This window comes from Solanum stenotomum, chromosome 1 (assembly GCF_019186545.1).
Source record: "Solanum stenotomum isolate F172 chromosome 1, ASM1918654v1, whole genome shotgun sequence".
NCBI classification, from domain to species: Eukaryota; Viridiplantae; Streptophyta; class Magnoliopsida; order Solanales; family Solanaceae; genus Solanum; species Solanum stenotomum.
This window is the reverse complement of record NC_064282.1, coordinates 95,007,805-95,021,234: the sequence shown is the minus strand read 5'-3', so window position 1 is coordinate 95,021,234 and position 13,430 is coordinate 95,007,805. Positions and strand designations below refer to the sequence as shown.

General features: G+C 37.3%; 1 pseudogene; it reads right to left on the bottom strand.

The window, feature by feature from the left end:
• Window positions 1-5,511: 5,511 nt before the first annotated feature.
• Window positions 5,512-7,318, bottom strand: LOC125859632 (uncharacterized; annotated as a pseudogene).
• Window positions 7,319-13,430: the final 6,112 nt, after the last annotated feature.

Here is a 13,430-nt window from a genome sequence, read left to right as displayed (position 1 = left end):
CTTATGGCGCGCCGGTTCTATTTCAAAAGAAGAATGACGGATCATTGCGCTTATGCATTGACTACCGGGTGCTCAACAAGGTAACCATTAAAAACAAATACTTTATCCCGCTTATTGCTGATTTGTTTGATAGACTTGGGAAGGACAAGTACTTCACCAATGTGGATCTTCGAAAAGGCTACTACCAGGTGCGCATTGCGGGAGGGGGGGATGAGCCAAAAACAGCTTGTGTGACGAGATATGGAGCCTATGAGTGGTTAGTGATGCCATTCGGTTTAACCAACACACCCGCCACCTTTTACACGTTGATGAACAAGATATTTCATCCTTACATGGATCAATTCTTGGTAGTGTACTTGGATGACATAGTCATCTATAGTAACACCTTAGAGGAGCACGTGGAGCACTTGAAGAAGGTTTTCCAAGTCTTACGGGAGAACCAGCTCTACATTAAGCCGGAGAAGTGTGAGTTCGCCTAACACGAGGTGTACTTCTTGGGACATATCATCACCAAAGATGAACTACGGATGGACGAGGCCAAGATCCAAGCGATCCAATAGTGGAATATGCCCACAAAGGTGACTGAGCTACGATCATTCTTTGGACTTGCGAACTATTATCGCAGGTTCATAAGTGGCTACTCCACAAAGGCCACTCTGTTGACCGAATTGTTGAAAAAGAATAAGTCGTGGGTTTGGAGCGAGGAGTGCCGAAAAGCATTTAAAGGTCTCAAGGCCGCAGTAACAGAAGAACCGAACTTGACGTTGCCTGACTTCTCAAAGACTTTCGAGGTGCATACGGATGCTTCAAATTTTGCCATTGAGGGAGTCTTTATGCAAGATAGGCACCTAATAGTATTTGAGAGCTGCAAACTTAACGAGACCGAACGATACATTGCCTACGCACATGGAGACACTACTTACTAGGCTCCAAGTTCGTAAACAAGACGGACGACGTGGCCACTAGCTACTTCCAGTCGCAGAAGAATATCACCCCGAAGCAGGCTAGGTGGAAAGATTTTCTAGCTGAATTTGACTATGAATTGGAGTTCAAGCCGGGAAGAGGCAACGTAGTGGCCGACACACTGAGTAGGAAGGCCGAGCCTGTTGCCATCACTACAGCCCATTATGACATTCAAGATGCGATTAAAGATGGCATGCAACACGATCCGAAGGCAAAAAAACTTATGGAGTTGGCCGCCCAAGCCAAGACAAGACGCTTTTGGGTGGAAGATGGCATGTTGCTCATATTCTATCGGAGGGTTTATGAACCCAAGTTCGGGTCTATCAGGTAGCGAATCATTAAGGAGAGCCACGATACGTTGTAGGCTAGGCATCCGGGGCAGCGACACACGAGGGCGTTGATCGAGGCAATCTATTACTAGTCACGCATGCGGGATGACATCGAGTGCTATGTGCAGACCTGCCTTGTGTTCTAACAAGACAAAGTGGAGCAAAGACAACCAGGAGGGTTACTCGAGCCACTACCTGTAGCATAACAACCATGGGAGAGAGTGACTTCATCACTTCCTTACTTAAGTCCAACGAGTATGGAAACATCATGGTCGTGGTGGATAGATTCTTAAAGTATGCTACTTTCATGCCCAACACAGTTGGTTGCACCGCAAAGGAGGCTGCTCGATTGTTCTTCAATAATGTGGTGAAATATTGGGGGCTGCCAAGACATATCACTAGCGATCGAGACCCTCGTTTTACCGAGAACTTTATGAGGGAGCTATTCGAGATACTTGACATGGAGCTTCACTTCTCCACAAGTTTTCACCCGCAAACCGAAGGCCAGACCGAGCGTGTCAATGCCCTACTAGAGTGCTATGTAAGGCATTATGTTAGTGTTCACCAGAAAGATTGGGCCGGGCTCCTAGACATGGTGCAATTTTCTTACAATTTGCAAAAGAGTGAGTCCACCGGGCACACACCATTTGAGTTGGCGACGGGCCAACAACCCCAAACTCTGCATTCTTTACTGGCCGTTTTCTAGGGAAAGAGTTTGGAAGCCTACCATATTTCCAAGGGATGGAAGGAACAACTCGACACTGCCAAGTCCTACTTGGACAAAGCAACAAAGAAGATGAAGAAATTTGTCGACCGCAAGCATCGTCCCACGGACTACAAAGTAGGCGACATGGTCTTGGTAAAATTCAACCCGAGACTGTTTAAAGTACTAAGGGGCGTTCATCAGAACTTAGTGCAAAAGTATGAGGGTCCGTTTAAGATCCTTGCCTAAGGTAGGCAAAATCTCTTATAAGGTGGAGTTTCCTCCACACTTCAAAATCCATCCAGTCTTTCATGCAAGCGTCATCAAGCTATACCATGAGGACAATGAGGATCCTAGCCAGAACCAATCACGACGAGCACCCATAACTGTCACCACCTCGCATGACCGAGAGATCGATTCTATCATAGACTATCAAGCAAAACGAAAGCGAGGTCAGCAAACCAATGCCATGTTCCTTGTTCATTGAAAGAACAAACTCTGGATGAGGCCACATGGGAGAGATATGAAGACTTGTGGTAATTTAAGGACCAAATCCAGGAGTTCTTACAACAATAACAATGTGTCGCGGTGGTTGTATTAATAGGTGGGGAAAGTGTCATGCCCCGCCACTTTGCCAGTCAAATTTTGCATCCGGATAGGAGCGGAAGAATCTAGAGTTGTGAGAGGCTTATGGAGAACTCTAGAACCCCTTAGATATTTCAAGAAGGCTTTGGAATATCCTAGAATATGTAGAGAATTCTAGAGAGGAACCAAAGTGTAAATATTTTAGAAACTTGTAAACTAATATTAATTGCACTTTTACCCTTAGGTTGTAGTATAAATAGATGGGACATTCATTTGCAAAGCATCACTCAAGTTGTAAGCATTCCACAAATCAATACAAAAGCCTTCTTCCAAAGTTATCTAAAATATTTCTAAGTCTTTGTTTGCATTCTCTTAGCGATCTAGCTTCAAAAGGCTTACATGAGCTTACAAGAGCGTGAAAGAGTCATGAGTAAGTTGTCCAGTGCCGCACTAAACATTAGTGAGACTCTAAGTCCGTGATAACGTGGTATCAGAGCAAAGGTTTGTACTAAGAGAATGGCTAACGAATGAGATTGAAAACTAACTTGCACCAATAATTAGCATACACATAATGTATAATGATGTGGAACTTGAGATTGAGGGTCATGAAACAGAGTTAATAATGTATCTTCAAACGATAAACCTAAAATCATGAATAAATTTGGCAAATAAATTAAACACTAAACAAGAATGTTGAAGAAAATTCATTATTATCTCTTCTCTAAAATACGTGTCTTGAAGGTCCTTCAAGATCTCAAGTTCCACAACATTAGACATTATGTAAAGCTAATTTCAGATATAAATTTATCTGATGGATCTTCAATGAATGTTTGTATAGAGATTCTGGAGAATTATTCCCACAGAGGATCTTGAACGAAGCTGATGGGAGTTTGAAAATTAACATACATGAATCTATATATAGGGCTCACCAACCCTTAAAAGAGAGGGAAAAATAATGGTAGTTTGAATTTAATTTTTGATTCTCTATACTCATTTGGCGTATTTTAATTTATCTCTGATTGAGATTATGATTTTAGATAGAAGGTAGGTTAGTAGGTAGTGTAATATTATCTTGCTTCGGGGGGTGGCTGGTGATTGTGATGATGAATTAGTTTTTATTTTTCTATTTTATCATTGTATTCCGTTGATAATATATCTTAGTATGTTGTTTATGGTGTTTCGATTATCACATGATTTATTGTCGTTTTGGTTCCTCTTTGGTAGATGTTTGCATTGTTTCCTTGTTATTTATTATATTTTCTTTATTGTTTCCTTCTTTATATCGAGATTTGTTGCACCTGAGCCGAGAATCTATCGGAAATAGTCTCTCTACCTTCGTGAGGTAGTGTCGTAATGGTAAGATTTGCGCACATTCTAGCCTTTTATCATCTTGAAAGGTCAACATTCCCTTGTTTCTCAGACCTTGATGACCCTTAAAGGTTTTACGAGTATTTTCATCTCTAAAATTTAAAAAGACATCGTATTTCCATCGAGGACAATATTGTGCAAATGAAAAAAATATGTCATGGATTCAATAAATTTGTTGAAATTTGAGTTGATGAACAAAGAACTAGAGTAAGTTCCAGTTTGGATGGGCTTTTAAGTTGGTCAAACTGACTTAAAAGTCATTTTTTGACTTGTGAGAGTGTTTGACAATTATAAGAACAACTTAAAATAAGTCAAAAGTGACTACAAATAAGTCAAAAGTTAAAAGTAGGGTGACCCCTACTCTCTTATTTTAACTTAAAAGTCATTCTACTTTGACCAAGTATATTATTGTTTTACCCTTAATTCTTTTAAACAACTCCCAAATTCTTTCATGTGATCTATTCAAATTATACATTTTTGGAATTTAAAATAAGTTGCACATTTAAAATTAACTTAAATATTAAGTTATTGAATTGAATTAAAATATAAATTAATTTTTTTAAAATTTTTCTTAGAAATAAAAACCTTAGATTAATCAACTTTTATTATGTTAACAATTTTAAGGGTATTTCAGACATTTTGATAAAAAAAAATGTTTAACAACACTAATTTGCCAAATACATCAACAACTTTTTTTCAACTGCAACTCTTTTATCTAAACACATAACTACTTATTTTTAAAATAATTTTCAACACTTTAAAAAGTTACTTTTTTAAGTCAATTCAAACAGGCTCTTAATAAATACATAATTTTCTGAGTTTCATATCTAAACTATCACCAAATGTTTATGGATATACATCTCAATCAACAACCATGCACTTTTTCTATCTAAATGATGGTGATATTTCTTGTAAAAACAAAGATTTGTGTGTTTCTATAAATATTTGGTGATAATTAAGGTAGGAGAAGTAAACACCTGATAGTTTTGATAGAAAGCAAATAATTCTCATATTAGCTACCCATTTTTTATTAACGCGCCAAAATCAGAAAGTATTTGGGACTTGAAATAAGAATATTTTTCTATTAAGATAGGTCTACTTTTAAAAAGAACAAGACTTATTGCTATTGAACCAGTCAACTGATACATATTGGTGCAGATGGAAAATGAAAACAGAAGTGAATCCAGAAATAACTTTTCTCAAACTTTTGGAATAGAAGAATCAACAACTATACTATACTGATATTCCTGTGCTCCAAGTTTTCTATCACTTAAGTTTGTCTGTCGCAGAACAAACTCAATATCGCAACACAATTACTAGTAATGCTAAATCCTACAATCATTTTATACCTCAATTGAACCATGTACATAAAATGGTGGAAATAAGAGTCCTTGCTTCCCCATTGGCATAATTTTTTCTCTGAGAGATATTAACAGGCATGAAATGGTTCATGCCATTTAGTAAACTCATCATCTAAACGGTGGGCACTATTCTACAAATGGAAGGAACTACATACTGTCAGTTATGTCATGATCTTCATTCATTAGAGATGGAGCAAACTCATTAGAGATGCTGCTTTTCAGCAGCCGCCTTATCAGCAGTTTCACGCTTAGGAACAACAATCTCTTTCTTCTTAGTCTGGCGTGATGATCCAGAACCTGAGTCCTGGGAGTTTGGTCGATGAGCAGGCCTCGCTTCTTTCCTTCCTGTCCTGACATAACCATTATCGCCCCATCTCCTGTTGCCTATGCAGAAGACTTGGTGAACTAGTAAAACATAAGTCTTCTAGTTTTTCGTCATCCTCATAATACGCATAAAGGTAATCCATGTCATCATCAACTTTTTGTTTCTCCTCCACAATCAAGGGTTTGAACCATGATGCTCTCAGGAGAAGGCAGACACTCTCCTCGAACATGTAGTCTTGAATACTGTTGAAACATTGTGTCATTTCTCAGAATAAAAAACAACAAACCACAACTATGGGGATGCTCAAGAATTACCTATTTAGATGACTTCTAATTAGATATTCAGTGGTCAACTGGATGCATCTCTAGGAAGTTATAATCCTTAGAAGTCAGCTGAGGATCTGCATATATAGAACACGAAATTTGCAATAAATTCAAGTAGTGTTGAGGATCTCTCTAGATCAAATTCTTTATAAGCTTCCCTGCCCTTTCCAGGTTGCACCACAATTGACCAAAAAAAAACCAAAACATTTCCCACCCACCTTTACTGAACTAGTTTAGCAAGACGATAATAATTAATTAGATAATTATGTTAGTGAAGTGAATAAGACAATCATATAATAACTATCAGATCAAGAAAAGAAGTAGCAAATACTTTTTTTCCTCCTCGGAGAATTATGCACGTGGTTTCATACTTGCTAGTGCAACTGCAACTAAGGATGTACATTAAATACCACATTATTAGCATCTTCATGAATCACATTACTAAAGAAAGTTAAACCAAAATAATTAGTTACCTTCCATCAAGTGAGCGATGGATGTGGAGAAATTCAAATGGATGTTTACACTGAGAGCAATGTTAACCTCTGTTCTATTTTCAAGTAGCGCCTATAAATAACAGGTTCAGTCTAGCTGAACACAACAATTCATAGTCGTTTGAAACCTAATAAAACTAACACAGATCAATGCAATTGATGCACAAAAGTCAATCATAAATGATAAATAAAATGAATCCCCCAAGATCAATAAAAAGGCTATTAATACAACCACTGAAACAAGAGTAGATTGAGCATAGAATCTCAAGATGTAGTATATTTCCTTCTTTTCCTTCTTGTGTTCACCCAACATAGAAAAGCAAAAATTCCCCTGCAGCAATAAAACTGAACAATGCCAACAAAATTTGTTCCTTCTTCACTCCGCTGATGGAGAGGTGCTTCAGAGGGAATCGGTATCACTGGCATGTAAGTTTCTTTTTCTTTTTGTAGTTCATTTGGCATTTATTTACTATCATATTGATAACCTAATAACAAAAATATGACGAGCTATCTTTCTTGATAGTTCGATCCAAACCAAATGTGCAAGTGATTTGTTCACCTATATACTAAACTGGATAAATCCTCTCAGAGGCATGCTGATCATATTGCAAGAGATAACTAACAAGACGAAGGATAACCAGTTCAGAACCAACTTTAAGTGGTTGAAATTATCCAAAACAGTAAATTGGACATAATAGCATGGGAGTGATGATCAAAATGGCAGTAAATATATGGAGATTGGTTCTATATACGTACTAGTAAGCATGCTCGCAACCTTTTACAAGAGCAGTTTCTTGGAGCACTATCTTATTCAAACATATGGCACAGACACCATGATGATTGTCCTCACAATCGACTTGGTGCATTTCCTCACAACCTCAATTAGCTTAACATGTATCGTCTAATCAAATAACACAGTAGTAAGCCTGTACAACGGAAAAATTATATTCTATTCGTTAAATGATGACAAGCAACGGGACACGGGCCAAAATTATGTACCAAGATGGAAACAGGAAGAAAAATTATTGGCATTAACGAAATTCAAGTATCTAATAAGGATAAGATACTTATCTCTCATTATAAGGACTGACCATGAAATCTAAATCAATGGCGCCAAAAGATAGTTAAATCAAGAATCTTTAAGATAGTTTACAGATTTTTGTCATTAGAAAATTCATAAAATCTACCCAAGGATGTGGCCTAGTGATCAAATCCCAGGTTGTGCTAAAACCATAGTTACAAGTGAAAAAGAAGAACAAAACTGCTTCATCAGCCTAACAAAAAATAACAAGGGCGTCTATCATTGAAGCAGTATCTTCTATGTATCTCTGGTTAACCCAAAAGCAGAAAAGTCTAAATCAGTTCAACTTAATCCTCTGAACTGAACTGCTAAGTCTTCAAAACATTTGGAATTCCTCTCTTTCCAAATTGTCCACCAAATGCAAGTCAGGACAATCCTCCATCTATCTCTGTGTCAATCCTGTACCTGCTTCTTCCCAGCTGAGTAAGACCTCAATAATCTGTCTTGGCATTGCCCAACCAATACCTCTAAGGCTAATGAAGATCTTCCATAGCATCTCTGCGATCCTACAATTAAGGAATAGATGGCTGACTGTCTCAATTTCTTCACCACACATGTAGCACTTTGAGCATAGGTTGAAATTTCTCTTGCTAAGGTTGTCATGTGTCAACACCCCTTCCCAGGCTAACAACCAGCTGAAACATGCTACTCGATAGGGTATTTTAACTCTCTATTGAGAAGCTTATAAGCTGAACTAACTATGAAGCACCATCCACTGTCCATTTTCCACCAAAGTCTATACTACTAATTAAACTTCAATTAATCTATCATTCCATCTATTAAACAACAATAAATCATAAGACCTGATCAATTAGGGTGTAGCCACAATACAAATTACAAGTTCAGTAGAGTAGCTTTAGCTCAACCCCTTTATTTGTATTATTAAGAAAATGAGTTGAAAATGTTTCTTCCCGTAACCAAACTATCACGAGACCAAATTCTAGCATAAGGGGAAATTTCTTCAAAACTGACAAGTGCACTACAATGCAGTCAGACGCACGAAAAAAGGTCGTAGAACATGAACGAGAAGTGAAACAAAATACTGACAAGAAAAATAAAACGAATGTTAGCTCATAAAATTACCGAGACCTATCTAGATTAAATTTTTTTAATTGGCATCTTCCCAACTCTTTCCTGCACCTCCTCTTTCTTCTCCTTCTCTATAACTTAAGGAAGCAAATATCACTTTGCCTACCAGGGGAGGAAGGGAAAAAGGGAAGAACCAAAGTAAACTCAACTCTAAACAATACGAAACAAACAAGAAATCACTGAAGGGAAACTCATTCAATCACTGTGTACTACAAGCATCTAGGACTATCAGTTCACCAAGCATCCCAAAAACGCCAGATGAATCATCAAAGACAGCATTCACTTATAACCATTGCATCAATTGTTTAGAAAGGCAAAATTTGCATTAGTATGATAAAGCAAAACATCCTTTTCTGGGTAAAAGCACTGTAAACTTTCTTTTTGACTGGTAAAAGAATAGTATTCTAAATCCGCACTCCACTAAACTATTCAGAGACACTGGTGATACCAAACAATCCATCACAACCACACAACACACATGACACAAGTAAGTGCACATTAGATGGGTACTTATTTATATTTGAGAAATTTAAAAGCATAATCTATACTCAGTAAAATGCAATTGATTATCATATATGTACTAGCCTAGCTAATGTTTCCTTACAATTTTTTTTTAAAAATATCCCATATCATGCATTTTCAATCCTCTATCTTTAGCATGCTTAAAAAAACTGCTACCTTCCGATATATGTAAACTCATTGATCTTAAGCTCCTTGTCTAGTCAAATACTTCCATATAACACAAAACAACCATGAATAAACCTTATTGTTCGAGTGTTTTTGGTTTGTTGGTCCGTTTATTATTGGATCTATTTTTATATTACCCCTCTTAAGTATTTTCTGTGTTCTTCTTTAGCCACATCAATATACACACATCATACATGCATTAAACTTTAAAGAAGGCAAATAGTAGACAATGGAGATACCCCATGCAGTATCTTGAACAATATTAAAGATCTATCTATTCAAGAAACTGAGTTAATATGTTATATTGAACCCATTAAGTGCAAAAAACAAAACTAGGGTTCTAAACCCAGAAACCTAAATACTTAAATTTGTCTCTAAAATCAAATCAATTAAAGCTCTGTAAAATACGTAATGAAAAAAGACCCATGAATTGTACCTTTATCCTTTTCTTCACCATCTTATTAAGGCCATGTCTACCGTTGTAGAACTTGAATAAATAATGTATCGCATAAACCTAAAATCTTGAATGTTTGGCTCTAAAAACAAATAAATTAATTTTGAAAACCATTATTACCTCTTCTCCATATGGTTGTGAAGCTCGACAACATTAGACATGGCCTCTAAAGATGGAGAAGAAAGGGATAGAGGCAGTATACTAAATTTCACAGAGGATCTTGAAATTAACAGACACCAATGTTTATATAGGGTTCTATGCTGCCTTAAGAAAAGAGAGGGAAAGACAATGCTATATTAGGAAAGTAACAAATTAAGAAAAAATTTTAATCACTAAACCCACATACATAGTTGTTTGTTAAAGAAAACATCTCAAGTTTAAGAATATACATAAATTTTATCTAATTAAATATCACATAAAGTCATGAGTACGAAATAAATTATGTGGGGACGAGATTTGCTGCAACAAGAAATTTGATGGAGAGAAGGAGATAGAGAAAATATTAAGGTTTGGACTTTGGAGTGATCCTTGGATTCCTAATTCGATCGGTTTTAATCTCATACAATGACATACACAAATAAATTCACTGTTGAGGGTAAATGACCTTATAGATCAATACCATCATATATTGAATATTCAAGATCTTTATCACCATATTTGCCCAAATGATATAAACTTTATATTGTTTATCCCAATATCTAGTACCGAAAATTTTGATAAAAGTTATATGGCATTATACAAATTCAGAAAAGTATGAGGTAAGATTTGGTTATCATCTACCGAAAAGTCTAGCTAATAGTATTGACCCTAGAACTGAAAGACCTTAAGCTAGTGGTTAGTCTTTCCCAAAATCTTTTTGGACTATTTTATGGTCATTTCAAATAAAAATAAAAAATACAAGCATTTCCTTTGCCTCTGCCTCGGTTCTACTTAATATAGCATAGAACTGTCTGCGGTCACCACTAGTGTGAGGGTCACTACGAGCACCACCTCAAGCTCCCTAAGCTTCATCCTTGGTGCCCTTGGCACTACCTCTAGTACTCTGAGAAGTACATCGTGTCGTTGTAGCTAATGTAAAACGAGTAGCCTATGATTTAGACTGGACAATAGAAGAAACACGTCTAGGGCAATCCTTTGTTTTGTGCCCAAACTCCTTACAAACAAAATAACCACGGGGACTAGAACTGTATTGAGAGTAACAAGAAGAGTCTGCACACCCTCTTTGACTTGAGGATCCACTATGCGTAACCAGAAGAGTCTGCACACCCTCTTTGACTTGAGGATCCACTATGTGTACCCTAACCGTTTTGACTAGGACTAGATCCACTAACACCATCTGAACTTTGAATGGCGGCCTGCACTAGTCTACCCTGATAACCTTGTGAGCCCTAACCTGAATAGTCTCTACCTCTGGATAAATTATCGTTGAACTGACCCTGGCGACGAAATATCTTGGTACCGATACCCTATCTAGCATGTTGAATACTCCAAATTATCATGCATGGTCAATAATACTCTGGAACGTACCAGATAACACAAGAGAAATTGTGGCCTCATGAAGATAACTAGCGAGCCTATTTACCAACTTATGAATCCACTCAAACTTTGTCAAAATACTTGACATGGCATAGCAAGACAACTCATACAAATGAGCCTCATACTCAGAAGCTGATAAGGAGCCATGTTTCAATCTGTCAAACTCATCCCTACACTGATCTCGAAAACGGTAGGGCACAACCCTTTTGAGGAACACCTTATTAGATTGCTCTCATCCCATAGCAGGAGAAACATTAGGCTTACAAGTAAGAACCGATCTCCATCACTCCTTGGACACTCTTGAAAACTGATAAGAAGTGTAAGATGCCCCATGAGCCTCTAGAATACCCCGGTTGAACAACCGGTCCTAACACTCAATTAAGAGATCATAAGCCTTCTCTCTAACTATACCATCAAACTTGAGAGGTGTCAATCCAACAAATCTCTCAAAACTCTTCTGCTCAGCAACAAATATGGCCGCACTAGAAGAATTAGATGGAGATATGAATCTTGGAGGTGCAATAGAAGGCACTGAAGAAGGACAAGAGTCTGAAATCCCACATTAGGCCCCAGAACTAGATGTGTAGCACCAACTGTAATAAGAGAACCTGAAGTACCTAGAAGAACATCAAAAGAAGAGACAATATCTGATCTAGCAAACATCATAGTACTGTCTGGAATCGAAGGAGGTTGGGCTGCCTCACCTCAGTCTGCTGCTCAATAACATCATCTTGCTCAAGTACGGTTCAAGCAATGCCTCTCTAGCTCGTCCTCGAGCAAGTGTTGCCCCTCTCACTCAGCCATGACCTCTAACTCCACCACGTCCCCTGTCTCACCCACGAACCGGGGCTCTAGCAGCAGGTATGACCTCGCCCTCTGAAGTATTGGCTCCATTCCTCAGTATCTACATAGAGAGAATAAATTAGAGGTATACAACACTTGATATGAATAATTAAAGGAATCAAATGAAAGAAATCTATCCTACTAGGTATCTTGTAGCCTCTCGAAGATAAGTATGAATGTTTATGTATCGATCCACAAAACTCTACTAGACATCCTGCTCTTTAGCTTATTAAATTGGTGAATCTAGCACTCTGATACCAATTTTTCACCACCTAAAAAATGAGGTCATGAAGGTACACACCCCGAAAATCTCAAAATGGTGTGTAAGTCAAAAAAATCACACATACGAGACTCTCAAAGGGAAGACAGGGCGTAGACAATAGAAAAACAATAAGGAATATCCTAAAACTAGGTATCATAAGTATAAAGAGCATCTAATACATTTCTAGAATCTGAACTACATCTCAAGTCTTCAAAAAATAAGTTAAAAGACTTTTAAATGATAGATGGAGACTAATGATGTTTCAGAAAGCATGATCTCACCACAACTCCGAAAGAGAGAACTCCGTTGGATCCAATCAACTGCAACAAGGCTCACTTTGACTAAGATTTGCATCAAAAGGATAACAGAAGAATGAGTGAGTAAAATCCACATGTACTCAGTAGGTTGGACCAACTGAGTATAAACAACTAAACAATCTTAAGAAATAAACTATGAACGTTTTCACTTGCACACATAAAAGTATCATTTCGACATCGGTGCTGCCAATTTATATAGAACGGCGTGAATAAAGTAAAAACATAAGAGTACAGTTAATAATTAAATCAACACACAAACAAGTCACAGGACACAACCAGATTTGCTAATGTGATGAAGATGATAGAATGATGTGGTTGTACCAAGATCGTCGTACAACATATCGTATACACCTTGTCGAGCCTCTAGATTCTAGACAAGGACCCATGGAAGACTCGCAGGCCATATAACAATCTCAATATTTCAATGTACCATCAACTTACTACCTAAGCATGGTCAAAGATATAAGTAAGGTATCACATTTTCTTTCTAAAAAAATGTATTTGTCCACTTTCTCATATTTTCATGAATAATGATACACTGCATGAGGATGAATGCTTCACAATACATATAACACAAGGACATAATCAGCTCATCAAGGATTTCAAATAGAATCAAGTTTCAAAATTCAACAGGTCATAGAGCATGTTCTCAAAGGATAAGGATAGTGGAGGAAACCATTTAAAACCAACTTTTTACCACTTAGAAAACATTT